We start from the raw sequence: 26,057 nt of genomic DNA on the forward strand, positions 1-26,057 counted from the left end.
TGAGGTTGCACACTGAGAGTCTGGGAAGAGACAGTTTAATAAAAGTGGAGATACTGCAGGTTCAAGGAAGAGTTGGGGAAGAAACAGCAGAGGAAACTCTTCTGGAACTAGTGATTCATGGTGGACCTGTGTGGAGGGTGTGGGAGCCCATGGCTAGGGACACCAGCGGTTGAATCTATGCACCAGCGCTGGAACACGAGGTGAGCCGAACTTCAATAGCCCGAGACACCAGCGGGAAAGCAGAAGGAGGAGCCTAGAGTGAATGAGGCTTGAAGCTCCATGGGGGAAGTTTACCAGGCTAACTAGAAGAGAGAAGAAAAAAAAGGGGGACCAGTATGAACACGAGTTTCTCTCTCCACTCACCTCTCAAAGGCGAGCAAGACAAAAAGCAGGTACCATTTTTGTCATATGTAAAAGCTGTGTGACCTCAGGGCTGCGCCTGCCCACAACCAAGCAGAAAACCTGACTCTGGGGCGGGGGGTGAAATAACAGGAGATTAGGACCTAGTGAATGTGTGGAGCTAATGAACTGAAACTGTGAAAAAAGAGACGGTGGGTGAGAGAACTCATGGAGTTCACGTGAGTACTCTCCAGAGATGCTACAATTCAGTACCTTGGCAACCCCATGAGAGACTGCAGAAGAATTTGAGCCCACACTGAGGGCAGAACAGATTCCCTGTATGGTCCTTGGAAAAGAGCAAGTGAATGTTATACCCACAGGAGCCAGAGAATAGAAGCTGACTACCTTCAATTCCGTTCAGCTGTGCAGAATTACTTCCCTTCTGAATCAAAAAAAAAAAAAAAAAAAAAAAAAAAGAGATTTACCACGCCTAACCTGGGGGTGTCACCTTAGGCACACCTTAACCCTGAAGAACCAAACAGAGCTCTCTGGCCACACCCATCTCAAGCCTCTAAGGCTCCATCAAAAGCAGACAGTCCACTTAATACAGTCATAGTACAACAAGAAAAAAACACCACAGCGAGGGAAGAAGAATCCAAAGAATATCTCCACAATGCCAAGCAACAAACTCAGAAACCAAGGAAACAAGAACAAGGAAGGCATTATGACACCCACGAATGAACAAGACACCCTAAGCCAAGATTATGAAGATGATGAGAGGGAAGAAATGCAAGATACAGATTTCAAAAAATTTATTAGAACATTTAGAAGTTTTCAAAAACAAACGCTTGAGCTACATAAATGCTTACTGGACAGGACAGAAAATCTCACTTGTGAAAATGAAATGTAAGGAGGAATAAAAATGAAACGCAGAAACTAGTAGAACAGGAAAGTGTGATAGTGAAGAGAAATCAAAATGAAATGAAGAACTCAATAGATCAAATGACAAACACATTAGAGAGCCTTAAAAACAGAGTCAGTGAAGCAGAAAGAATATCGGACTTAGAAGACAGAGCACAGAAGGTATACAGTCAAACCAAAGAAAAGAAGAGGAAATTAGAAATCTAAAAAATATTGTGGGGAATCTACAGGATACTATTAAAAAACCCAACATTCATGTTCTAAGAGTTCCTGAAGGCATGGAGAGAGAGAAAGGATTAGAAGGCCTTTTTAGTGAGATACTAGCAGTGAACTTCCCGGGTTTGGAGAAGGACAGAGACATCCAAGTACAGGAAGCTCATAGAACCCCAAATAAACATGACAAAAAGAGATCCTCACAACGATACGTTGTAATCAAACTCACCACAGTGAAACATAAAGAAAATATCCTAAAATGTGCAAGAGAGGAACATCAGATTACTCTCAGAGAATCTCTAATTAGACTCACAGCTGACTTCTCATCAGAAACCCTACAGGCTAGAAGGGAAGGGCGAGACATAGCCTAGGTACTAAGAAAGAAAAACTGCCAGCCCAGAATATTATATCTTGCAAAGCTCTCATTTGTGAATGAAGGTGAAATAAAGACCTTTCATAGCAAACAGAAATTGAAAGAATTTGTCACCACTTGTCCAGCCCTGCAAAAGATGCTTAAAGATGTGTTACACACAGAAACACAGAAACATGGTCATCAACATGAAAGAAGGTAAAGGAAGGAAACCTCACAGGAAGTTCAAAGCATATATTAGAAAATATCTTTGGCAAATGGCAGGGCAAAGTTACTACTTATCAATAGTCACATTGAAAGTTAATGGCCTCAACTGCCCAGTTAAAAGACACAGATTGGCTGATTAGGTTAAGGAACAAAACCCATCTATTTGTTGCTTACAAAAAACACATCTTTCCAACAAAGATCCATACAGACTGAAAGTGAAAGGCTGGAAAAAGATATACCATGCCAACAGAAATAAAAAAAAAGAGCAGGCGTAGCCATCTTAATATGACAAAATAAACTTTAACGCAAAGAATGTTAAGAGAGACAAAGTGGGGAATTATAAAATGATTAAGGGATCAAATCAACAGGAAGATATAGTGATTATCAATGTATATGCACCTAATTACAAGGCACCAGGTTATTTAAAATATTTGTTAAGGGACTTAAAGGGAGACTTAGACTCCAGTACAATAGTACTGGGGGACTTCAATACTCCACTCTCAGAAATAGATCAACCAGACAGAAGAACAACAAGGATACAGTAGATTTAAATGACACTATAGCCCAAATGGATCTAACAGATATCTACAGAACTTTTCATCCTACACATAAAGAATTTTCATTCTTCTTAGCAGTACATGGAACCTTCTCTAAGACTGACCACATACTAGGCCACAAAGCAAGTCTCAGCAAATTCAAAAGAATTAGAATCATACGATACAGCTTCTCAGACCACAGAGGAACAAAGTTGTACATTAGCAAATCAGGAATCCCTAGAGCATATGCAAACACATGGAGACTGAACAACATGCTCCTGAATGAACACTGGGTCATAGAAGAAATCAAAAGAGATATCAAAAACTTTCTGGAAGTCAGTGAGGATAACAACACAACATACTAAAACTTATGGGATACAGCAAAAGCAGTGTTAAGAAAGTTTATAGCAATAGGTGCCTACATCAAGAAATTGGAAAGGCAACAAATAAATGAGCTTTCAATGCATCTCAAAGATCTAGAAAAACTGCAGCAAACCAGACCCAAATCTAGTAGGAGAAGAGAAATAATTAAAATCAGAAAAGAAATCAATAGGATTGAATCCAAAAATGGATATTAATTAATTAATATCACATGCACAAATATGAGATATTAATATGGAAATTGGAAAAAGTGTATATGGAATCTCTGGTTACCACCTCATAATTTTTATTTTATAAACTTCAAGTTGTTTTGAAATAAACTAGTAAAAAATAAAATGCTAAACATTGTAAACAATACATTTTCTTCCTATTCATATTAACTTTGGTCACCAGGCTAAGGAGAGTGTGTCATTTCTCCTCTGTAAAGTTACTTTTAAAGTACTCTTTCCATTAACTTTTTAAGTCTTGTTACATTTCTAACTTTCTATTTAAGTTAAGCAGAAATTCATATCATCTCCACTATTAATTTGTTAACACATATATCATTCTTACTTTCTCATCTTACTTGTCTAGAGCTTCCCAAACTGGGAGAAACCTGACTCTCATCATCTTACGTCCATTTATTTCTTCTTTCTATTCTAGCATAATGCTTACTGCTTTCAGAATTGTTCATCTATACCCCCTTGGGAAATAATTTTATTTTTACTTTTTCTTTATTTTTGTTTTTATTTATTTGACAGGTAGAGTTACAGACAGTGAGAGAGAGAGAGAGAGAAAGAGACAGAGAGACAGAGAGAAAGGTCTTCCTTCCACTGATTCACTCCTCAAATGGCCACCATGGCCGGAGCTGCGCCAATCTGAAGCCAGGAGCCGGGTGCTTCTCCTGGTCTCCCATGCTGGTTCAGAGGCCCAAGCACTTGGGCCATCCTCCACTGTCGTCCTGGGCCACAGCAGAGAGCTGGACTGGAAGAGGAGCAACCAGGACAAGAACCCGGTGCCCATATCGGATGCCGGTGCCGCGGGTGGAGAATCAATCAAGTGAGCCACAGCACCGGCCCCAGGAAATAATTTTATAATATTCTTTTGAACTCTTTTTTTTTTTTTTTGACAGGCAGAGTGGACAGTGAGAGAGAGAGACAGAGAGAAGTCTTCCCTTTGCCGTTGGTTCACCCTCCAATGGCCGCCACGGCCGGCGCGCTGCGGCCGGCGCACCGCGCTGATCCGATGGCAGGAGCCAGGAGCCAGGTGCTTCTCCTGGTCTCCCATGGGGTGCAGGGCCCAAGCACCTGGGCCATCCTCCACTGCACTCCCTGGCCACAGCAGAGGGCTGGCCTGGAAGAGGGGCAACCGGGACAGAATCCGGCGCCCCGACCGGGACTAGAACCCGGTGTGCTGGCGCCGCTAGGCGGAGGATTAGCCTAGTGAGCCGCGGCGCCAGCCTTAATCTTATTTTTAAAAATTATTTATTTATTTATTTGAAAGGCAGAGTTAAAGAGAAGCAGAGCAACCTCAGGTCTGCACCAGCCCTGAGCCTAGCAGAAAAATCTGACTCTGGGCGGGGTAAATTAACAGGAGATTAGGACCTAGTGAATTTGTGGTGCTACTGAAATGAGACTGTGAAAAAAGAGACGGTGGGGAGAGAACTCACGGAATTCACGTGAGTACTCTCCAGAGACGCTACAATTCCGTAACTTTGGCAACCCAGTGGGAGACTGAAGGAGAATTTGAGCCCACTCTGAAGGCAGAACAGATTCCCTGTGGGGTCCTTGGGAAAGAGCTTCTGATCTCTGGCTCCTGTGGGTATATCATTTGCCTGCTAACTACCTCCAACTTCGTTCAGCTGTGTGGAATTACTTCCCGTTTGAATAAAAAAAAAAAAGAAAGAAAGAAAGAAAGAAAGAGAGAGAGAGAGAGAGAGAGATCTACCACACCTAACCTGGGAGTGTCACCTTTGGCACACCAAACAGAGCTCTCAGGCCACACCCATCTCAAGCCTCTAAGGCTCCATCAAAAACAGACAGTCCACTTAATCTAGAGTCATAGTACAACAAGAAAAAGCACCACAGTGAAGAAACCAAATATTTCCAATATGCCAAAGAACAAACGCAAAAACCGAGGTAATAAAAACAAGGAAGTCACTGTGACGCCCCCAAATGAAAAAGACACCCCAATTCAAGATTATGAAGATGATGAGAGGGAAGAAATACAAGATACAGATCTCAAAAAAATTGATAAGAACATTAAGAAGTTCTCAAGAACAAATTCCTGAACTACAGAAATCTTTGAAGGACAAGATAGAAAATCTCTCTCGTGAAAATGAAATATTAAGGAGGAATCAAAATGAAACAAAACAACTAGTACAACAGGAAACTGTGATAGTGACGAGAAATCATAATGAAGTGAAGAATTCAATAGAGCAAATGAAAAGCACACTAGAGAGCCTTAAAAACAGAATGGGTGAAGCAGAAGAGAGAATATTGGACTTAGAAGACAGAGAACAGGAAAGGATACAGTCAGACCAAAGAAAAGAATAGGAAATTAGAAATCTAAAACATATTGTCGGGAATCTTCAGGATACTATTAACTAACCCAACATTCGGGTTCTAGGAGTTCCTGAAGGCATGGAGAGGGAGAAAGGATTAGAAGGCCTTTTTAGTGAGATATTAGCAGAAGATTTCCCAGGTTTGGAGAAGGACAGAGAAATCCTAGTACAGGAAGCTCATAGAACCCCTAATAAACACGACCAAAAGAGATCCTCACCACGACACATTGTAATTAAACTCTCCACAGTGAAACATAAAGAAAAGATCCTAAAATGTGCAAGAGAGAAACGTCAGATTACTCTCAGAGAATCTCTAATCAGACTCACAGCTGACTTCTCATCAGAAACCCTACAAGCTAGGAGGGAATGGCAAGATATAGCCCAGGTACTAAGAGAGAAAAACTGCCAGCCCAGAATATTATATCCTGTAAATCTGATTTTTAAAAGCATTTTATGTTCATGATGAATGAGTTAATGCTTGATGGATCAGGATGGAGGCCTGACTCAGTTATGGTTTCAGAAGTTGGGACTTCTGATAAGTGGTTTGTGTTAGGTTGTTAGGGTGGAGTCTGTAATCCAACTATGACATCATTGTGAGAAGAGACCACACAGAGGAAAGATGAAGAGTGTGCCTCCTTTGTCTCTTTGCTTCCTGTTCCACATCGTGGTCCAACAACCTCCAACTACTCTTCCCACCCCCACCAGATGCCTGATAAGTAGGACTGCCATATTTTGGACTGAAAATTCTCAATATAAGTAAATTTTCCTTCCTAAGACATTTCTCTCAGGTATTTTAGTTAAAGTAGTAGAGAGCTGACTAATACATCAACCTCCACCAGGAATCCCAGGAAGCTACCTACTGCCTCTATCATTTTGACTTTCACAGAAATATCCCAAAAATTAAACCACGTAGTAGACACCCTTTACCTGGATATGTGAATAACTTAGATTTAATCACATAGAGACATGCATTTAAGATTTATTCATTCACGCCTTTTTTGTGGCATGAAAATTTATTTCTTTTTATCACTGAATTATATTTAATTGTACCAGAGTTTTCCTTTTTTTTTAAAGTTGCTTTTCTTTATTTACTTGAAGAGTAAAGTGACCCTGTTGGGGGAGACATAGATATCTTACATATTCTGGTTAACTCTCCAAATGCCCACAATATTCAGGGTTAGGCCAGGGCAAAACCAGGAGACTGGAACTCAATTTAACTCTCCCACGGGGATGACAGGCACCCAAGTACTTGGGTCATCTGCTGCCATCTAGGAACATTTGCAGTAAGATGGATAGGAAGCACAGAATAGTTAAAACTTGAACCAGATATTGTGATATGGGGTGTGAGTGTCTCAAGCAGTAGAGTAACCTGCAGTGCCAGTGTTGGCCTCTTACTCTTTATTTATTCCTCTAACTTTGAAGGCCATCTTACTTGGTTCCAGCTTTTGTCATATAAATAACACTTCCATGAATATTTACGTACAGGTTTTGTGTGGACATGTGTTCAAATAAGTTGAGTAAATACCAAGAGGCATCAGTTTTGGATTGAATGGTAAGAAGCAAGTTTAAATTTCATACAGAGTGCCACTGTATCTTCCAAAGTAGTTGCAAAACTTTGTAATCCATCTGTCAACAAATGAGAGTGCCTATGGTTCTTGGCATTGTCATTTTTTAAAGTTTATTCCAGACATTCTTTTGAGTGTATAGTTGTATCTATTTGTTGTTTTATGTTGTACTTTGCTTAAAACCAATGATTACATCTTTGCACATAATTGTTTCAAACTTCAAGATATGTTTATTGGTAAAGTGTTTGTTCAGATACTTTGCTCATTATTCATTGGAATTTTTTTATTATAGTGTTGATTTTTAAGTGTTGTTTGTGTATTTCAGATGCAGATCTTTATCACATACGTATTTTGCAAATAGTTTCTACCTGTCTGTGGTTTCTTTTCATTCTCTTAACAGTATTCTTCACAGGGAAGAAAAAGTTAAAATACATTATTAACATATTAAAATTAAAATTAAATATTAATGACTTGTTATATTTATTTTAATTGATATAAAATATACAATTAATTCAATATTTAAGAATATTTGCCTAATACTTTAATTAAATTATCTTTATGTGTATTTTGTATGTGACTATAGTATATCTTTGAATATAATGCAACTATATGTATATAATGTAAGCTATTTGTGACAACAATCATAAGAAAATTTATAAATATATCAGTATCTGAGTTTTCATTTAGTCATTTTGTATTGTATGGATTTGGAGACTCCAAATTTTTATGTTCCTGATACTCACACAATTACAAGCACATTCTGTTATTATTAATGGCATAACTAAAAAGGTTTATTTTTTATTTTCAAAATTTTATTTATTTATTTGCAAGTCTGAGTTAGAGAGGGGGAGACAGAGAGTGAGATATTCCATCCACTGCTTCACTCAATAGATAGCCTTATTGATCAGGGCTGGGCCAGGAGCCAGGAGCTTCTCCAGGTCTATGGCTTATGTGGCTGGGGTCTAAGTATTTGGAACGTCATCTGCTGCTTATCCTAGGCCATTAGCAGAGAGCTGAATTACATGTGGAACAGCCAGGATACAAACCAGTACCCAATTGGGATGATGGAGTCTCTGACACGATTTTAAACAATATGTCACAACACCAGCCTCCAAAGTTTATTACTTACTGCTTTTCTCTAAACTGCCCCCAAAATTATAGAAACACTAGTTCAAAATATTTCTCATCAATACATTTTACATTGGGAGCTCAGAAATTTCACTTGAAAATATTTGTAATTGTTTATTATAATTAATCTCAATATAGAGCAATAATTTTGATAAGTGCAGCTACAGAAAACATATAATATTTCAAAAAATAAAATGGTTTATTATGATGAATATTATGGCTAGTGTATATAATTTTCAGAATTCAACCAGGAGATGCTTAACTGAGGAGAACCTTCAAGTAGACTTTTCTGAGCAGTAGCAATTGTAGAAAACCCTGTTACATTTTTCATGCTAGCTTTAAAACAAACCACTAGAGATAAATCTCTAGCTATCAAAAAATGTGTTTTGATTATCCTTTTTACAAGATCCTAGATGTATCTGAGTGTCCCTAACAGTAACATTTAGACACATTCGCTTAATGCTAGTGCTGCACACTTTATGGGTTTCCACTGTGGGTGTGATTAAAGTGTATGAGTATGAGAGGTGAGAGAATTCTAGTAAATATAATTACTGTGCTTGACAAACCTTGAAGAGCTCGAAAATGTCACAGCGTTGTAACCCCATGTTGTAATTCTGACATCACAAATGTTTCCTGTGAGTGAGTGAGTGAAGGCTTATATACAGAAATTATAGGAAGCAATTGAAGGTTAGACTGAATTCTTCACTGGACTGATACAGCCTTTCTCAGTGATTTTTGTTATGCTTCAATTACTTACATTTCAATTACATTTTCTCTCTAACACCAGCTCTCTTCTCCATCCTCTTAACTACACATTCAATAGCTGTTCTTTTCATATTAACCATGCTCTGGAGAAAGCAAAATATTTCCTCAAAGGCCTATATAGCTAAGAGGATTAATAGTGGCCTTAAGTGATACTTAGATTTAGGAAAGTATTTTGAATCAGTCATAGACTTGTCCAAATGCCTTATAACTATCATTGTTTATGTGAAAATAATTTTGAAAGACTTTTCAAGTAATGTAGTTGTGTTGGTTTAGAATGAGCAATATTTATCTAAAGTTCATTGCTCCATAACGTAAATTAAAATAAGCCCAGAGTAGATAATAATCATGGTCTGAAAGCATTAACAAATCAAGTTCAATATTTCCATTACCATTTATTTTAAGTTTCTTAGTGTACAAGGGGACTTCAAAAGGTTTGTAGAGAAATGCAGTTAAATGATGTTTATTTTGGGGTCTTTGCTGTGGTGCAGTGGATTAAGCATCAACCTGTGGCACCAGCATCCCATATAGGCACGGGTTCCAGCTCTGTGCTGATGGGTTGGAAAGCAGTAGAAGACGGCCACAGTGTGGGGGCCCCTAAACTCACATGGGAGACCCCCAAGAAGCTCCTGGCTTCTGGCTTAGGTTTGGTCCAGCTCTGGTCATTGAAGCCATTTGAGAGTGAACCACCTGATGGAAGATCTCTCTGTCTCTCCCTCTCTCAAACTCTGTCTCTCAACTAAATAAATAAATCTTTAAAAAAGAAAAGAAAGGTGTTTCTTTTGGCACGAAAATTTGTTCAAGTTCTTGCATAGTTTTTACATAAAACACATTTTCCATAAACACTTTGAAGATTACTGTATATTTTTTATTATTGAAATTATAGAAGGTGGGGCCAGCACTGTAGCATAGCAAGTGAAGCTGCCGCCTGCAGTGCCAGCATCCTATAATGCATGCCAGTTTGATTCCTGGCTGCTCCACTTCCGATCCAGCTCTCTGCGATGGCCTAGGAAAGCAGTAGAAGATGGCCAAAGTTCGTGGGCCTCTGTGCCTGTGTGGGAAACCTGCAAGAAGGTCTTGGTTCCTGGCTTCTGATTGGCTCAGCTCTGGCCATAGTGGCCATTTGGAGAGTGAACAAACAGATGGAAGACATCTCTCTCTCTCTGCCTCTGCCTCTCTGTTACTGTGCTTTTCAAATAAATAAATAAATCTTTAAGCATTATAGAAAGTAATATCTAACTTATTAACTAAAAAAGGTTTAGAGAAGGCTATTCTAGCCATTTCTTTCTAAAGAATGGCCCCATCAAGGTGGCATGTACCAATGCCATCTCACTAGTCCAAGTAATCAATTTCTGTTCTACGACCTGACACCATCAAATTATTAGAGAGCATTGGAAAAACCCTGCAAGATATAGGTACCAGCAATGACTTCTTGGAAAACACCCCAGAAGCACAGGCAGTCAAAGAGAAAATTAACATTTGGGATTGCATCAAATTGAGAAGTTTCTGTACTGCAAAAGAAACAGTCAGGAAAGTGAAGAGACAACCAACAGAATGGGAAAATATATTTCAAACTATGCAACTGATAAAGGGTTGATAACCAGAATCTACAAAGAAATCAAGAAACTCCACAAGATCAAAACAACCCACTTAAGAGATGGGCCAAGGACCTCAATAGACATTTTTCAAAAGAGGAAATCCAAAGGGCCAACAGACACATGAAAAAATGTTCAAGATCACTAGCAATCAGGGAAATGTAAATCAAAACCACAATGAGGTTTCACCTCACCCCAGTTAGAATGGCTCACATTCAGAAACTCTACCAACAACAGATGCTGGAGAGGATGTGGGGAAAAAGGGACACTAACCCACTGTTGATGGGAATGCAAACTGGTTAAGCCACTATGGAAGTCAGTTTGATGATTCCTCAGAAACCTGAAGATAACCATACCATTCAACCCAGCCATCCCACTCCTTGGAATTTACCCAAAGGAAATGAAATTGGCAAACAAACAAGCTGTCTGCACATTAATGTTTACTGCAGCTCAATTCACAATAACTAAGACCTGGAACCAACCCAAATGCCCATCAACAGTAGACTGGATAAAGAAATTATGGGACATGTACTCTATAAAATACTATACAGCAGTCAAAAATAATGAAACCCGGTCATTTGCAACAAGATGGAGGAATTTGGAAAACATCATGCTGAGTGAATTGAGCCAGTCCCAAAGGGACAAATATCATATGTTCTCCCTGATCGGCGACAACTAAATGAGCGCCAATGGGGAAACTTGTTGAAGTGAAATGGACACTATGAGAAACAGTGACTTGATCAGCTCTTGTCCTGACAGTTGATGTACAATGTAATACTTTATCCATTTTAGTATTTTCTTTTTTGTTCTAGTACCATTGGTTGAACTCTGTAATTAACACACAATTATTCTTAGGTGTTTAAATTTTAACTGAAAAGTGATCCCTGTTAGGAATTTGGAAAACATTATGCTGAGTGAAATAAGCCAATCCCAAAGGGACAAATACCACTTGTTCTCCTTGATAGGTGACAACTAACTGAGCACCAAAAAGGAAACCTGTTAAAGTGAAATGAACACTAGGAGAAACGGTGACTTGATCAGCCCTCACCCTGACTGTTGATGAGCAACTTGATATGTTATCCCTCTTAGTATTTTTTTTGTTTGTTCTACTTAATACTTTTGGTTGAATACTGTAATCAATACACAATTCTTCTTAAGTGCTGAAACTTAACTGAAAAGTGATCACTGTTAAATATAAGAGTGGGAATAAGAGAGGGAAGAGATGTGCAATCCGGGACATGCTCAAGCTGACTTACCTCAAACAGTAGAGTTAGAAACATACCAGGGGATTCGAATTCAATCCCATCGAGGTGGCATGTACCAATGCCATCTCATTAGTCCCAGTGATCAATTTCTGTTCACAATTGATCGTAATGATAGGACTAAGAACCAAAGGGTTCACATAAACAAGAATAGTGTCTGCAAATACTAGCTGATAGAATCAAAAAGGGAGAGAATGATCCAACACGGGAAGTGAGATACACAGCAGACCCATAGAATGGCAAATGTCCTAAACAGCACTCTGGCCTCAGAATCAGCCCTTAAGGCATGCGGATCCAGCTGAAATGCCCATGAGACTATTTCAGGCATGGAAAGCCAAGACACTCTGGGGGAAAAAAATAAAACCTAAATGAAAGATCTCTGTGAGTGAGATCCCTGTGGAACGAATGGGTCATCGAAGAAGGAGGTACCTTTCTCTGAAGGGAGGAGAGAACTTCCACTTTGACCATGGCCTTGTCTAAAAATGATCAATGTCAGTGAACTCAGGGGGCTTCCATAGCCTTGGCAGCTCATGACAAGAGCCTAGGGTGATTACTGAGGCCATAAACAAGAGTGTCAATTTGTTAAGTCAACAACAGGAGTCACTGTGCACTTACTCCTCATGTAGGATCTTTGTCCTTAGTGTGCTGTACATTGAGATTTAATGCTATAACTAGTACTCAAACAGTATTTTTCACTTTATGTTTCTGTGTGGGAGCAAACTGTTGAAATCTTTACTTAATGTATGCTAAACTGATCTTCTGTATATAAAGAGAATCGAAAATGAATCTTGATGTGAATGGAAGAGGAGAGGGAGTGTGAAAGGGGAGGGTTGCGTGTGGGAGGGACGTTATAGGGGGGAATCCTTGTATTCCATATTCTGTACTTTGGAAATTTATATTCATTAAATAAAAGTTAGAAAAAATAAAATAAAAAATAAAAAAAAGAATGGCCCCATCAAGGTGGCATGTACCAATGCCATCTCACTAGTCCAAGTGATCAATTTCTGTTCACAATTGATCATAATGATAGGACTAAGAGTTAAAGGGATCACACAAACAAGACTAGTGTCTGCTAATACTAAATGATAGAATAAAAAAGGAGAGAATGATCCAACATGGGAAGCGGGATACACAGCAGACTCATAGAATGGCAGATGTCCTAAACAGCACTCTGGCCTCAGAATCAGCCCTTAAGGCATGCAGATATGGCTGAAAAGCCCCTGAGAATATTTCAGGCATGGAATGCCAAGACACTCTGGAAAAAAAATGTTCTAAATGAAAGATCTCTGTAAATAAGATCCTGGTGGAAAGAACAGGTCATCAAAGAAGGAGGTACCTTTCTCTGAATGGAGGAGAGAACTTCCACTTTGACTATGACCTTGTCTAAATATGATCAGAATTGGCGAACTCAAAAGTCCTCCATAGCTTTGGCAACTCATGACAAGAGCCTGGGGTGAATACTTACACCATAAACAAGAGTGTTAATTTGTTTAGTCAAGAACAGGAGTCACTGTGTACTTACTCCTCATGTGGGTTCTCTGTCCTTAATGTGTTGTCCAATGTGAATTAATGCTATAACTAGTACTGAAACAGTATTTTACACTTTGAGTTTCTGTGTGGGTGCAAACTGTTGAAAGCTTTACTCAGTATATACTAAGTTGTTCTTCTGTATATAAAGATAATTGAAAATGAATCTTGATGTGAATGGAAGGGAAGAAGGAGCGGGAGAGGGGAGGGGTGCAAGGGGGAGGGAAATTATGAGGGGGAAAAGCCACTGTAATCCATAAGCTGCACTTTGGAAATTTATATTCATTAAATAAAAGTTAAAAAGAAGAATGGTTCTAGAACCACATGCATCTATATAAGCTTGGAGAGTTCTAAGAAAAAGATACCTGTACTTCATACCTATGGATTCATGTAGTAAGGTTTTCACAGTTTCCATTTTCAGAATGGTTGGTAACTTACATAAAATGAAGTTTGGGAGCAAGTTTCCTAGGCAGTTCTAATTTGAGATCATACTGCGTTCACACCTCAATTAGTTAGTTCACACAATTGTTATTTCACTGGCTGATTCATTTTTTTTTTTTTTTGTATCTTATAGGTAAGTAATGGTGATTTAATTGTAAAATGATGTTTTCAGTTACTTTTTTTTTGTTGTTGTTATTGACAGGCAGTTGACAGTGAGAGAGAGAGACAGAGAGAAAGGTCTTCCTTTGCCGTTGGTTCACCCTCCAATGGCCGCCGCGGCTGGCGCGCTGCGGTCAGCGCACCACGCTGATCTGAAGCCAGGATCCAGGTGCTTCTCCTGGTCTCCCATGGGGTGCAGGGCCCAAGCACTTGGGCCATCCTCCACTGCACTCCCGGGCCACAGCAGAGAGCTGGTCCGGAAGAGGGGCTACTGGGACAGAATCCAGCGCCCTGACCGGGACTAGAACCCGAGTGCTGGCAACACAGGCGGAGAATTAGCCTATTGAGCCGTGGTGCTGGCCTTCAGTTACTTTATACTGCTGTTGAATGCTCTGGGCTTCTGAATATGAAACTTTGATATCTTTTTATAACCTTAGCCATATTGTCCTTAATTCATCGTCATAGGTAATAAGCAAGCAAAGAAAGTTTCTTTCAAATGACCATAGAGGAAATGTATGGTAAGTGCAATAAAATTTTATTCTGATTTTCAATTTAAATAAATATGATCTTTTCTAAAACAGAAAAACCCAAAGCTTGTCTCATAAGTATATTCATTTTATAAAAATTTTCAGGCAACATACTAAATGTTTTATACATTATTTTTAAAGATATTTTTAAAATATATTTGAAACAGGGACAGAGAAAGATACTTTCCATTCACTGGTTCACTTCCCAAATGCCTGCAATAGCTAGGCAGACTGAAACCAGGAGCCAAAAACTCAACAGGAATATAGCAGGTTGTGCAGCAGGAACTCCTCTGCTGTCTCCCAGGGTGTGCATTAAGCAGAAACTGGAATCAGAAGTGGAACTGAGATTCAAATTCAGCCACTTCAAAATGGATTGCAGTTGCCCCAGAGTTTTAACCACTGTACTGAAGGCCCATACCAGGCGATTCACTTAAATGTGTGTATTTTATTATATATAAGTTATACATAAATAAAATTCATTTAACTAAATGATTTGATCATTTTGTGAACTTCTATGTCACTTATTTTCTCATCTCTCACATAAATTATCAGTATATTTTGCATAAATTAAATATTAATTTAATGGTTATAATTTGACAAGTATAGCTCATTTAAATTTAATTGGATTTTGTTAACATAAGTAATACATATTTATATAATCTGACACATAAAATTTCTTCATTAAAATCTGGAGAAATTGTGATTTATGCTTTTATTTTCATGTTTCATATAAATGTGTCTAAGATATAATTATTTAATATTTATATGTTTTGAATATAGTGGAAAAATTCCAAATTACACACAATATTTCCTGTTGCAAAATATACTTTAGTAATACTTATAGAAGTTTAGCTAACAATTATGCGTACTGTTGCCAATAGCATTTTTATTTTATAGTCTCCCACTTAACCTCTTATTCCTAAACAAGTAAACCACCTATGACTAGGAAAAATATCACTTAAACTTTCATTTATCAAAATGTTTATGATCGAAGAAGCAGCAACAGAGGACTAACTGAGCCAAATATTCTCTGCATGGGGATTTGACTACAAAATAGTAATTTCTATGATAAACAAGACCTAGTTTAAGGGAATCTAGTTGAGCAAAATAGACAAAATAATTTATGGTGGCAAACTTAGAAAATGTTAATCCATATCCCATGAACAGAGCATTTTAAAATAGACAAAGTTAAGACCCAAAACATCAATTACAGGGTCTAGAGGAGAAGAAGCTGAAAATGAAGCGAGGTACCCAAAATCAAAGTTCTTGTTAAAATAGTGCCTAAAATTGCAAAAGAGTGAAAGAAAGTAACCAGACTAACCACCCATGGATAAGTGTTTCAGTGTTATGTCATTGCCTTTTGCCATTGTGAAAGATAGTTATCTTATTATCAGTTCATAAAGACTTAGAAATCAATCTTATAAACTATTAGCAGTATTAATTTTCCTTTAACAAAAATGGTACTTAATTCTTATGATTAGTTCAGTAATGTAACATATGCCGAATAAGTAACTACAGATAAAGGTGTTTTAATTTTAGACTAACAGTTTTAGATAATAGTCACAGGATGCATGTTAAAATATTTCAAGAAAAAAGTTATATTCATCTAAGAACTCCAAAATTTTCAGACTATAAGTATCTAAAAATAAAATTTAACAATTGAAATAAAAATATAGACCATTAGAAGAAATTCTGAGCAGTCCAGCATCATGGTATGAAATCAAACATATTATATCATCTATGTATAAGTCAAGCAGAACAAAATGCAAACAGAAAATTAATAACAAAATCACCAAGCTTTAACTAATTTACACATATAGAATTCCACACTATCTGTTTTTGGCCATAAAGTGAATCTCAGTAACTTCAGAGAATTGGTATCATATAACCTAATCTCTTATGCCAAAAAAATTAAACTTTATGAAAAATTCTATATATTTAAAAATTTTAGTATAATTAAAACAAGGAATGATTAAAGATAAACAGAGATAAAGAAAATGCAATTGCATCAGAATGAAAAGGATACAAATAATATTTGTAAATTATAATGAAAGCAATGCATGTGCACAAATTTCAAGATTAAAAAGGTTATTGGATTTATCTTAACTTATTCCTGGGTGAATGTTAATCAGTATAAATCAAGGTATCATTCTGTTTAACTTCTGATGGTCCTTTGGATGCTTTATAAAATATCCAGGTTTAGGTATCACTAAAGGTTGTTTCCTATATGAAACCTAATACAAACTGTCATTCATCATGATACACCATTGAAGTTACCATAAAGAAGACAATAATTCTCTCAATTCAAATTTGAATTATATATCCTGATAAATTTCATGCACAAATTGTTAATAAAATTCGTTTTTGAAAATTTTGACATTTTTGAAATCAGACTGAATATTTACATTCCCCAAATGACAGAGGGGGTTGGGTAGGCCAAAGTCATGGGCCTGGAACTCCATCTAGGTCTCCTACATGGACAACATATTATAATATTGTATATATATAATATTATAATACTTTTAATAGAATCAATTTTGAAAAATATACTTTGTGTGAAATTATCTCATTTGTCTAGATTCCCAAAAAGTTCATACTGGAAATTTAATGACATTCTCACTATCTTTAGATATCTTCAGCATTTGAAATTTTTAAAATTTTATATGAAATGTCATGTATTTTTCTATATCCACATATTTTCTAGTTTTTGTTTGTTCTTTTTTTTTTTTTTTTTTTTGACAGGCAGAGTGGATAGTGAGAGAGAGAGACAGAGAGAAAGGTCTTCCTTTGCCGTTGGTTCACCCTCCAATGGCCGCCGCGGCCAGCGCGCTGCGGCCGGCGCACCGCGCCAATCCGATGGCAGGAGCCAGGAGCCAGGTGCTTTCTCCTGGTCTCCCATGGGGTGCAGGGCCCAAGCACCTGGGCCATCCTCCACTGCACTCCCTGGCCACAGCAGAGAGCTGGCCTGGAAGAGGGGCAACCGGGACAGAATCCAGTGCCCCGACCGGGACTAGAACCCAGTGTGCCGGCGCCAATAGGCGGAGGATTAGCCTAGTGAGCCGCGGCGCCGGCCTAATTTTTGTGTGTTCAAAGGTTATTAAGAGATAATTTTAAAGCAATTTACTATTTAAACATGAAATATGTTCTCTTTATATTAAAAAAAAAAAAAAACTTAAACAGACTTCCAGGGCTGGGCCAGGTTGAAGCTGGGTCCTGGAACTCAATCTGAGGCTCCTTGTAGGGGGAGGAATCCAAACACTTGCGCCATCACCAACTATCTCCACCTGCCCGCGTTAGCAGGAAACGAATCAGAAGGGAAGCTGGGACTTGAATCCAAGTCCTCCTATATTAGATGATGGTAAACAATATAATATCCTAACCATTGTGTCAAATGCCTATCCTCATTAAGGTTTTTCATTGTCAATTCCTGACTTCTGTTTGTAAAGATACTTTTTGCTGAATAACATTTATTTTCATATTTTTCTTAGTTTGAGTTAATAACTCAGTAAAACATATGGAGATATATTATTTGTGGATCAATCATAGCAACACTTGTTTTCTTTATGTAGTTTGAACTATGACTCCTACATGCTGTCATGTACTTACAATTTTTCTTTTAATTCATTTCTGGATGATTTAAATTAAATAATTTATTTCTTATTTGATTCAATAGTTAGATTAAAAATAAGTCCTTTTATGTACACTGTTAAATGCTTTAAATATAATTGTTTTCTAATTTTTCGGATGTGATCAGAAGTTATGAATAAAACAACTTTGCTGAGATATTCTTTGAATCTGGCAACACTTAATTTTTCAATTTTTTAAGACCAGGAGAAAAAAAATCAGTGAGGATTTTTCTGTATGAGTAAAAGGCATGATCCTGACAACGATGCATATTTGCACAAGCTCCTGTTCAGTCTACTGCATCAAGTTTGCTCTTGTCACCGGTTCTCTGGCACATGAGACGTCACTACCACAGGGCCTTCCTAGCTGTTCCCTCCATCTAGGAACCCTACTTCAAAAGTTAACGTATGACATACTTCCTCAATTTGAACTCAGCTGTGCAAAAAGTTCATCTGCATATTTTCCCACATATTCTTAAAGCCACGGTGGCCAAAGAATAAACTAGCATCTTAAATAAAAGGTCCATATACCAGAGTCACATGTCTTAACTTCAGGGGTCTTTTGACAGTGTGAAATATTTACAGGATATTATAAAGCTGACATATATTCTTCTTCAAGACATTTCATTTAAAACTTTATTTAGTATTTGTATTGACCTGGTTACTGTTACTAATCATTTGTATTTGACATATGAGCGGTGTGTATATACAATCAGTTCTCATTATTTGTTATAATTATGTCCTATGAAGCCGCCATGAACTCTGAAATAGACAATAAGAACCATAAATGCTGGGGAATTATAGATTAAATCATAAATCTCTTAGCTCAACCAGGTATATTCAGTTTTCTCTATTTTATGAAAGATAAAACAAGGTTCATAGGTGTTAAGTGACTTGTCTGAGGCCACCCTGCTGATGGTTGCCAGAGCTGGAGTTTCAGTGCTGTTCTACTGGCCCCACACTGTTCTACACTGTCCTCTGCTGGCCCCATGCTTGGTCATCCCTGTATTGGGCTGCAGCAAGGAAATAGAGCATCTGGTGAATATCTGCTACGTCAGGCATCTCAAAATATGTCATGCTCAGCATATGTCCCCCAGAACTGCAAGGGTCTGAAGCTACAAAGAAATGCTATCAAATAAGAAAATTTGCAAATACAGAATCCATGGGCAATGAGAATTCTCTGCGTGTGTGTGTTAGACAGCTTTTTGTTAATATAATGAAATATCTGAAGACACCATTTAAAGATAAAAAGTTTACTTTTCTCAGAGATTTGGAGGTTCAATTCTAAGACTGGGTGGCCCCAAGGGTTTGTCTCTCTGAAGGTAGTGGATAACAATGGCAGAATGGGTGCTGAGAATAATATGTTAAGCCAGAAAGCAAAGAGAGCGGAAAGCTGATTTTAACCCAGGCTTTATAACAACCGTGTCATGAGAACTACCTTTCATGGGCACATGCTGAATGATCTAAGGGCATCCCACTAGTCACTATCCATTACAATTTCTATCATCTCCCAATACCGCCAAGCACGGGACCTATGTCTTTGAAATAGAGTACTTTAGAAGACATTCACTATCCAAATTGTGTGTGACACATGCAGAAACCAACATATAATTCAATATTTTTCCCTTGTCTACCTTGTTTTTAATTTCAGAATGTTAGTATTATTACAGACATAATCCAATAATATCTAATATTGAGATCATTATATACACTGAACAGTTTGAATGACTCGTCATATTCATCAGCAGAGTGGGCAGATTTTCAAGAAAGCCAAGTTTTTGAACATTTAATACAGATATCAGAAAGCTAATCATTGTTATTGATTTAAAGGTGATTTAATACATCTTTAGGATAAATAATGGTGAAAAATCTATAATTTCCAGTGAAATATATTACAGCATCCAATGCTGGAATAATTTGAGAAACAGAATAAATTAAATAATATATAACCCAAAATATAAAATGACTATCTCTGAATTCATAGTGAAGTAAATAAGCAATTGCATAAATAAATAAGCAAATAATACTAGTTAAAAATACCAAGCAGGAAATTTTTATTAACTTTTGCAGATACTCTAACCTTCAGAACGAGGAATATAACTCCCTGGTTCTACATTATGTTCAGCACATGGTTACTTCCTACCAAAGATTATCAGAGGAAAATATAGGGGGAAATGGAGGAGCTAACTTGCAGTAGGGAAATTTGGCAAACACTGCATCAATTTGTTGAACAAGGTCAATATCAACAATGATAAATCCTGTTGATGTTATTTACCACTGCTACTGGCCACCGTTATTTTCTTGTAAAAAACCCATTACCCTGGTCTAACTGAGAAAAACAAGACATAAAAGCCAACAGTGCTGTATACTGCAAAATACCTGACTAGGACTCCTTAAAATGGTCATGATCATCAAAAACGTGCAAGTTTGTGAAATCATAAACAGCCAACAGGCTCCAGAAGACACAACAACTAAATGTAACATAACATAGTATATTGAATCCTAGAATAGAAAAATGACATAAGTAAAAGCTAAGGAAATCTTAATAAATTCTGTATCTCAGTGAATAAAAGTATGTCAATATTAGTTAATTATTGGTAAGAAATCATGAAACTAAAGTGAAATATAAATAATAAAGGCAGTTCTGTGAGGGTTAAAAAAGTTTTTGCATTATCTTTTCAATTTTACTGTAGATGAGTAATTTTTTAAAAAGGAAGACTATTTTAAAAGCCCTTTTGTTATGATGCGGACATTATGGAACAGCAGGTTAAACTGCTACTTGGGACACCACATCATTTATTGGAGTGCCTGAAATGGAATCCTTCCTCTGCTTGCAGTCAGCTTCCTGCTAATGTATCTGGGAGGCAGCAGGCAATGGCTCAAGAACGTGAGAGACCAGACAGAATTCCTGGCTCCTGGTTTCCACCTGACAGATCCTTGACTGTGGTGGGCATCTGAGGAGCAAACCAGAAGATGGAACATATCTGTCTTTCCCTCTTTCTGTGCTCCATCACCTTTCAGTTAAATCAATCAATTAATGATTTTTAAAAGTTAGCTAGTTAAAAATGGTTTATGCTTTTGTGTTCATCTTTTACTGTTGCCAATACTTATGATTTATATTTTCTACAAGTATTCTGTGGGGTCTGATTAATACAATGTTCAGTGTGTAAAGGAAAAAAGCTGTTAATGAAATTCAAAAATTCCATTTTTTAAAAAGATGTTTGTTAATGTGATGAGAAAACTTGCTTAAACTAGAATATTTATTAATAATAAATCCATACTTTAATACCAATATGCAGTCGTTCTTAAGGTGAATAATCCAGTTTGACAGCAGTGTATACATTTACAAGGTGGCTTAGTGAACCAATGCTAATAATAATAATGATAATAGTGGTAATGAGAACAGCAACAATAAGAAGTAGAGGCAAAATAATTATAACTGTCTGCTGAGTACGACATTCTATTGAGGAGGAATGAGGATTATATGCAAAGAAAGAGATAGTTAATCTGCCAGAGCATTTGGCAGAATCCACTAAAATAGAGGATATAAAAACTGGTTCTTGCCATCATTAAATTACATTTTTGCTATCTATATTTTTGCAATGAAATGAAAGGAAGCATGGAGGAGAATCTAAATATGTACTTCTCCTGCCTGTTTCCCCAAATTTGTATGAATTATAGAACAAAAGCATCTTTCATGTTAAAGAAGAGCGCCAAACTGATTCTAAATCACTTCAACACAGCTGGCTTGAGTAGACATATTACTGTTTGAAGACAAAAATACTTTTGTTATGATACTTTTGCTGTTAAACACAAGTATGCAATATCCTTTCAAAAATAAATACGGAAAAATAAGAACAATGTCAACAATGAGACAGTTTACTACATTGATGTTTTTCTCAAAAGTCACAATAAAGCATAGGAAAATTTAACAATCACCAAACTTAAATATTTACTACTCAGTGTATTTAAATTTTTCACTCTTGATTAGTGTTGTGCAGAAGATTAATTAAATTTATAGCAAATTCATGGTTTTTAAAATTTGAGAGGATTTAAAACCTAGTGGTAGGCTTAAGTGTTTTAATTTAATGGTAATATTTTGCTTGATTTTATCTAATTAACACACAGAGCTAGGAACATATTCAAAAAGAGAAAAATGAAGAACACATTGAAAACATTGTGTCAAGAAAATCACATAAATAATGTGTGTCTAGAAAGAAGGTGTGATCAGTTTGTCAAAAGCTGCTGCTCATCCTGCTTGAGCACTGAGATTTCAGGAGAGGAGAAACACAGTCATCACTGGTAATCTTCAAAAAGTGCCATTTAGGGTAAGTGGACATATTCAAGAGCAACTAGGAGGTAAAGAACTGGAGATAGTAAATTTAGCCGTGAAAGTTATAATCTAAAAAGGAGCTGAGCAACATCCCAATGAGGTGAAATGAGATTTTTTTTTTTTAAAAGAAGGAATGTGGCCAGGCTTAAATGAGCAGGATCAAGTAGAAAGGTTCAACAGGAGAGAGAGATTTTCAGTACCAAAAACCCATGAGTGAGAGAGAAGGGCACCAATTCAGTGTACAAATGGAAAGAATGGCATCTGAAAAGAGACAGTATAATTATTCCTTTTAATTTGCAGGAAGACAGAGACAATGAATAGAAATCACAAGTGTTATTGTATCTGTTATTGGAAAGAGTACAGTTGTATCTTTTACTTTTATATTTTTTAGTGAAATTAGAATTGAGAAGTAGTTAACAATGAAGAGGGAGGGATACTGATGTTTGAGTAAAGATGAAAACATGTGAAAATGTTATCAAATTTTATAATTTTAATAGTAAACTATCTTGGAGGATGAGAAAGGATTGCTTTAAGCTTCTGAGGTCCTACTTGAGGTAGGTTGTTAGTGTCTGATATGTGATGTCACTATGTCCTCCCAACTGTCCCCCAGATATATTGAAATATTCTTTATGTGTTGAAATTTAATTGCAGACAGTTCGGATTATCAACTAGAATGGATTTGCCTGGTGTGCTTGATGGAAAAATAAAGAAGCTAGAGAGATGAAAGCATATAAAGAAGAGATCAACATTTGCAACAAAGTGGATTCAGCATGAAGTGTAATCATATAAGAGCGAAAGAAGGGCATGCAGGAATGGAAGAAAATAAAATGTAATTAAGTTTCATGAATTAAACATCCAAAAAGTCAAAGAATTATTGGTGTCTATTTACTTTTGAATGGTGCACAGGAAAAAAATAGTTGTGTACAAATAGAAATATTAAAATTACAAATGTATACATAGTGCTATTATTAATAATTAAGTTAGAGTGACATTAAAATCTTGAATTGACCCATATTTAAGAGTAGAACAGGCTGGTGCCATGGCTCACTAGGCTAATCCTCCGCCTTGCGGCGCCGGCACACCGGGTTCTAGTCCCGGTCAGGGCGCCGGATTCTGTCCCGGTTGTCCCTCTTCCAGGCCAGCTCTCTGCTGTGGCCCAGGAGTGCAGTGGAGGATGGCCCAAGTGCTTGGGCCCTGCACCCCATGGGAGACCAGGATAAGTACCTGGCTCCTGGCTTCGGATTAGCATGGTGCGCCGGCCGCAGCACGCCAGCCACTGTGGCCATTGGAGGGTGAACCAACAGCAACGGAAGGCCCTTCTCTCTCTCTCTCTCACTGTCCACTCTGCCTATCAAAAACAAAACAAAACAAAACAAAACAAAAAGAGTAGAACAATATTCTGCTTTCCCCTTATTTATTAAATCATTAAATTTAGAAATTTGAAGAGACAAATTAAATAAGTGAGCAGAAGTCAGCACATTTTTGCCACTGTCAAAATATATGTGATTCTTAGCAGTCCGTACAAGTGTTAGATGGAATTTTCAAATGAAAGGAATTTTTAAAGTAAATACTGAATTAAATTAAATAATTGTTCTTAAAGCAAATGATTTTTGAAAATGTAAATCATAATGTGTTCATAAGTCATGAGTTGGTAATATCCTACTTTGTGAAAGATAAAAATAATTTTTTATCAATTTCAACAGCAAATATAGCAAATGCTATAGCACATTGAAATTAAATGAAGAGACTTTCCTCAACTTTAGGGAATTTCTCCTTTCATTTTTTATTGAAATTTTCATTGTCTGTCTTCTAGAAATTCTGTAAGGCAGATGCATGAATTTCTGGATGATTTCCATTCATGCTAACTTCTTCGTTTTATTTTCCATATTTCCATTGATTTTCATTTCCTAATAGAAGTTGCTGGATCTTAATACTGAATCCCTTTGTAATGACTCTAGTGACTGTAAAGATGTGTGCCTGCACAATCAATTACCCCACAGCTCAGTGGCATAATACAGTTCTTTACAATGTTCAAGGATTTTGTGGATCAGGAATTGAACAAATCACGACTTCAATAACTTGTGTCTGCTCTATAAAACACACCACATCAGACTAGAAGGTTCAAAGATGTGGAGCTAACATTATCCAATGGTTGGTCACTCACATGTCTGGAAGTTAGCTCAGGCTGTTGCTGACAGCCCTTACACTTGGTGTCTCCATATACTCTGGTCTTTCTCAGTGCAAGATGGTTAGGAAACAAGTGCAAATATCCTGAGAAAGAGAGAGAGAGAGAGAGAGAGGGAGGGAGAGAGAGAGGGAGAGAACAAAGTTAAACCACATCACTGGGGCCAGCATCGTGGCTCACTTGGTTAATCCTCTGCCTGCCTTGCCGGCATCCCATATGGGCACCGGGTTCTAGTCCCGGTTGCTCCTCTTCCAGTCCAGCTCTCTGCTGTAGCCTGGGAGGACATTGGAGGATGGCCCAAGTGCTTGGGCTCCTGTACCCGCATGGGAGACCAGGAAGAAGCACCTGGCTCCTGGCTTCGGGTAGGCGCAGCACAGGCCGTAGCGGTCATTTGCAGGGTGAACTAATGGAAGGAAGACCTTTCTCTCTGTCTCTCTCTCTATCTATATCTCTACCTATCAAATTAAAAAAAAAAAAAAAAAGCACATCACCTTTATTACGAACCATGAGCAGTTACACAACTTCCCTTCTTACAGTTTATTCTTAAATAGCTGGTTCACTCTCCAAATGGCTGCAACAGCTGGGGCTCCCCTAGTCTGAAGCCAGGAGACAGAAGCTTCTCCATCAGAGGCAAGCAGCCAAACCTGCTATGCCACAACGCAATTCTACAAGTATTTTGCTAAGTATATGACGTGATCCTTTTGAATCAGTGTGACTAGAAGGGTTTCAACCTTTACCAGTACAAGAGGAAGCCAGGAAGTACAACTTTGCATTCATGTATAGCTATACTTACTAACATTGTTTCAGGTTTTAGGAGGACATTGGCTTTTGCATAACACAGCCATAGTGAATCAGCCTCAAATAAAGAGAACTTTGAAAGCAAAATATGTTTCTTTTGTGAAGCATTCAATGGCGTATCTGCTGTGGTTTTTCTCCCAAATGTTGATGTGTTGGAAACTTTGTCCACAGTGTGTTTGATCAGTTATTGAGCCTAGTAACAATGGGGACGTGCAAGTGGAGCCAGTGATACTACTGTGCATGTTTTTGGAAAATGCAATCTGCCACAACTGATCTATTTTTATGAATTTGCTATCAAGTGTAGAAGATAAGGATCATGAAAACACATTTTTATTAATCTGAGAGACAATAGAGGTTATAATTTTGCTAGTAATCATGATCTGAAGAGTTGAGGAATTGATGATAGCAAAGAATGAAAGAAAAATGAAGCACTTATAAACCAAACTGGATTTCATCCAAAGCCAAGAAGTCTAGTTGGGGTTTCGGAGTATCACCTGTTCTGTGCTCCATTATAACAGCAGGAAACAAACAAACAAAAAACAAAAAAAACAAAAAAAACAGAGAACATGGGTGTAGTTACAGAGAGGCTTTATGTGTATAACAAATTTTATCTTGGTTTTTATATGTTATATATATTATTTAA

At 37.3% G+C, this 26,057-nt stretch overlaps 1 long non-coding RNA gene across 2 annotated transcripts; it reads left to right on the forward strand.

The window, feature by feature from the left end:
* Nucleotides 1-5,842: 5,842 nt before the first annotated feature.
* LOC103350104 (uncharacterized) lies at nucleotides 5,843-23,286 on the forward strand. Of its 2 annotated transcripts, XR_007923515.2 has the most exons (4): nucleotides 5,843-6,265; nucleotides 6,995-7,061; nucleotides 22,227-22,426; nucleotides 23,083-23,286. It is a non-coding gene; the product is annotated as an uncharacterized lncRNA (long non-coding RNA). The 2 variants fall into 2 exon arrangements; XR_007923516.2 differs by lacking the exon at nucleotides 6,995-7,061 and having other exon boundaries at nucleotides 5,856-6,265.
* The last annotated feature ends 2,771 nt before the right edge of the window (nucleotides 23,287-26,057 follow it).

The sequence above is a fragment of the Oryctolagus cuniculus genome, chromosome 7, assembly GCF_964237555.1.
Source record: "Oryctolagus cuniculus chromosome 7, mOryCun1.1, whole genome shotgun sequence".
In the NCBI taxonomy this organism is placed as follows: domain Eukaryota; kingdom Metazoa; phylum Chordata; class Mammalia; order Lagomorpha; family Leporidae; genus Oryctolagus; species Oryctolagus cuniculus.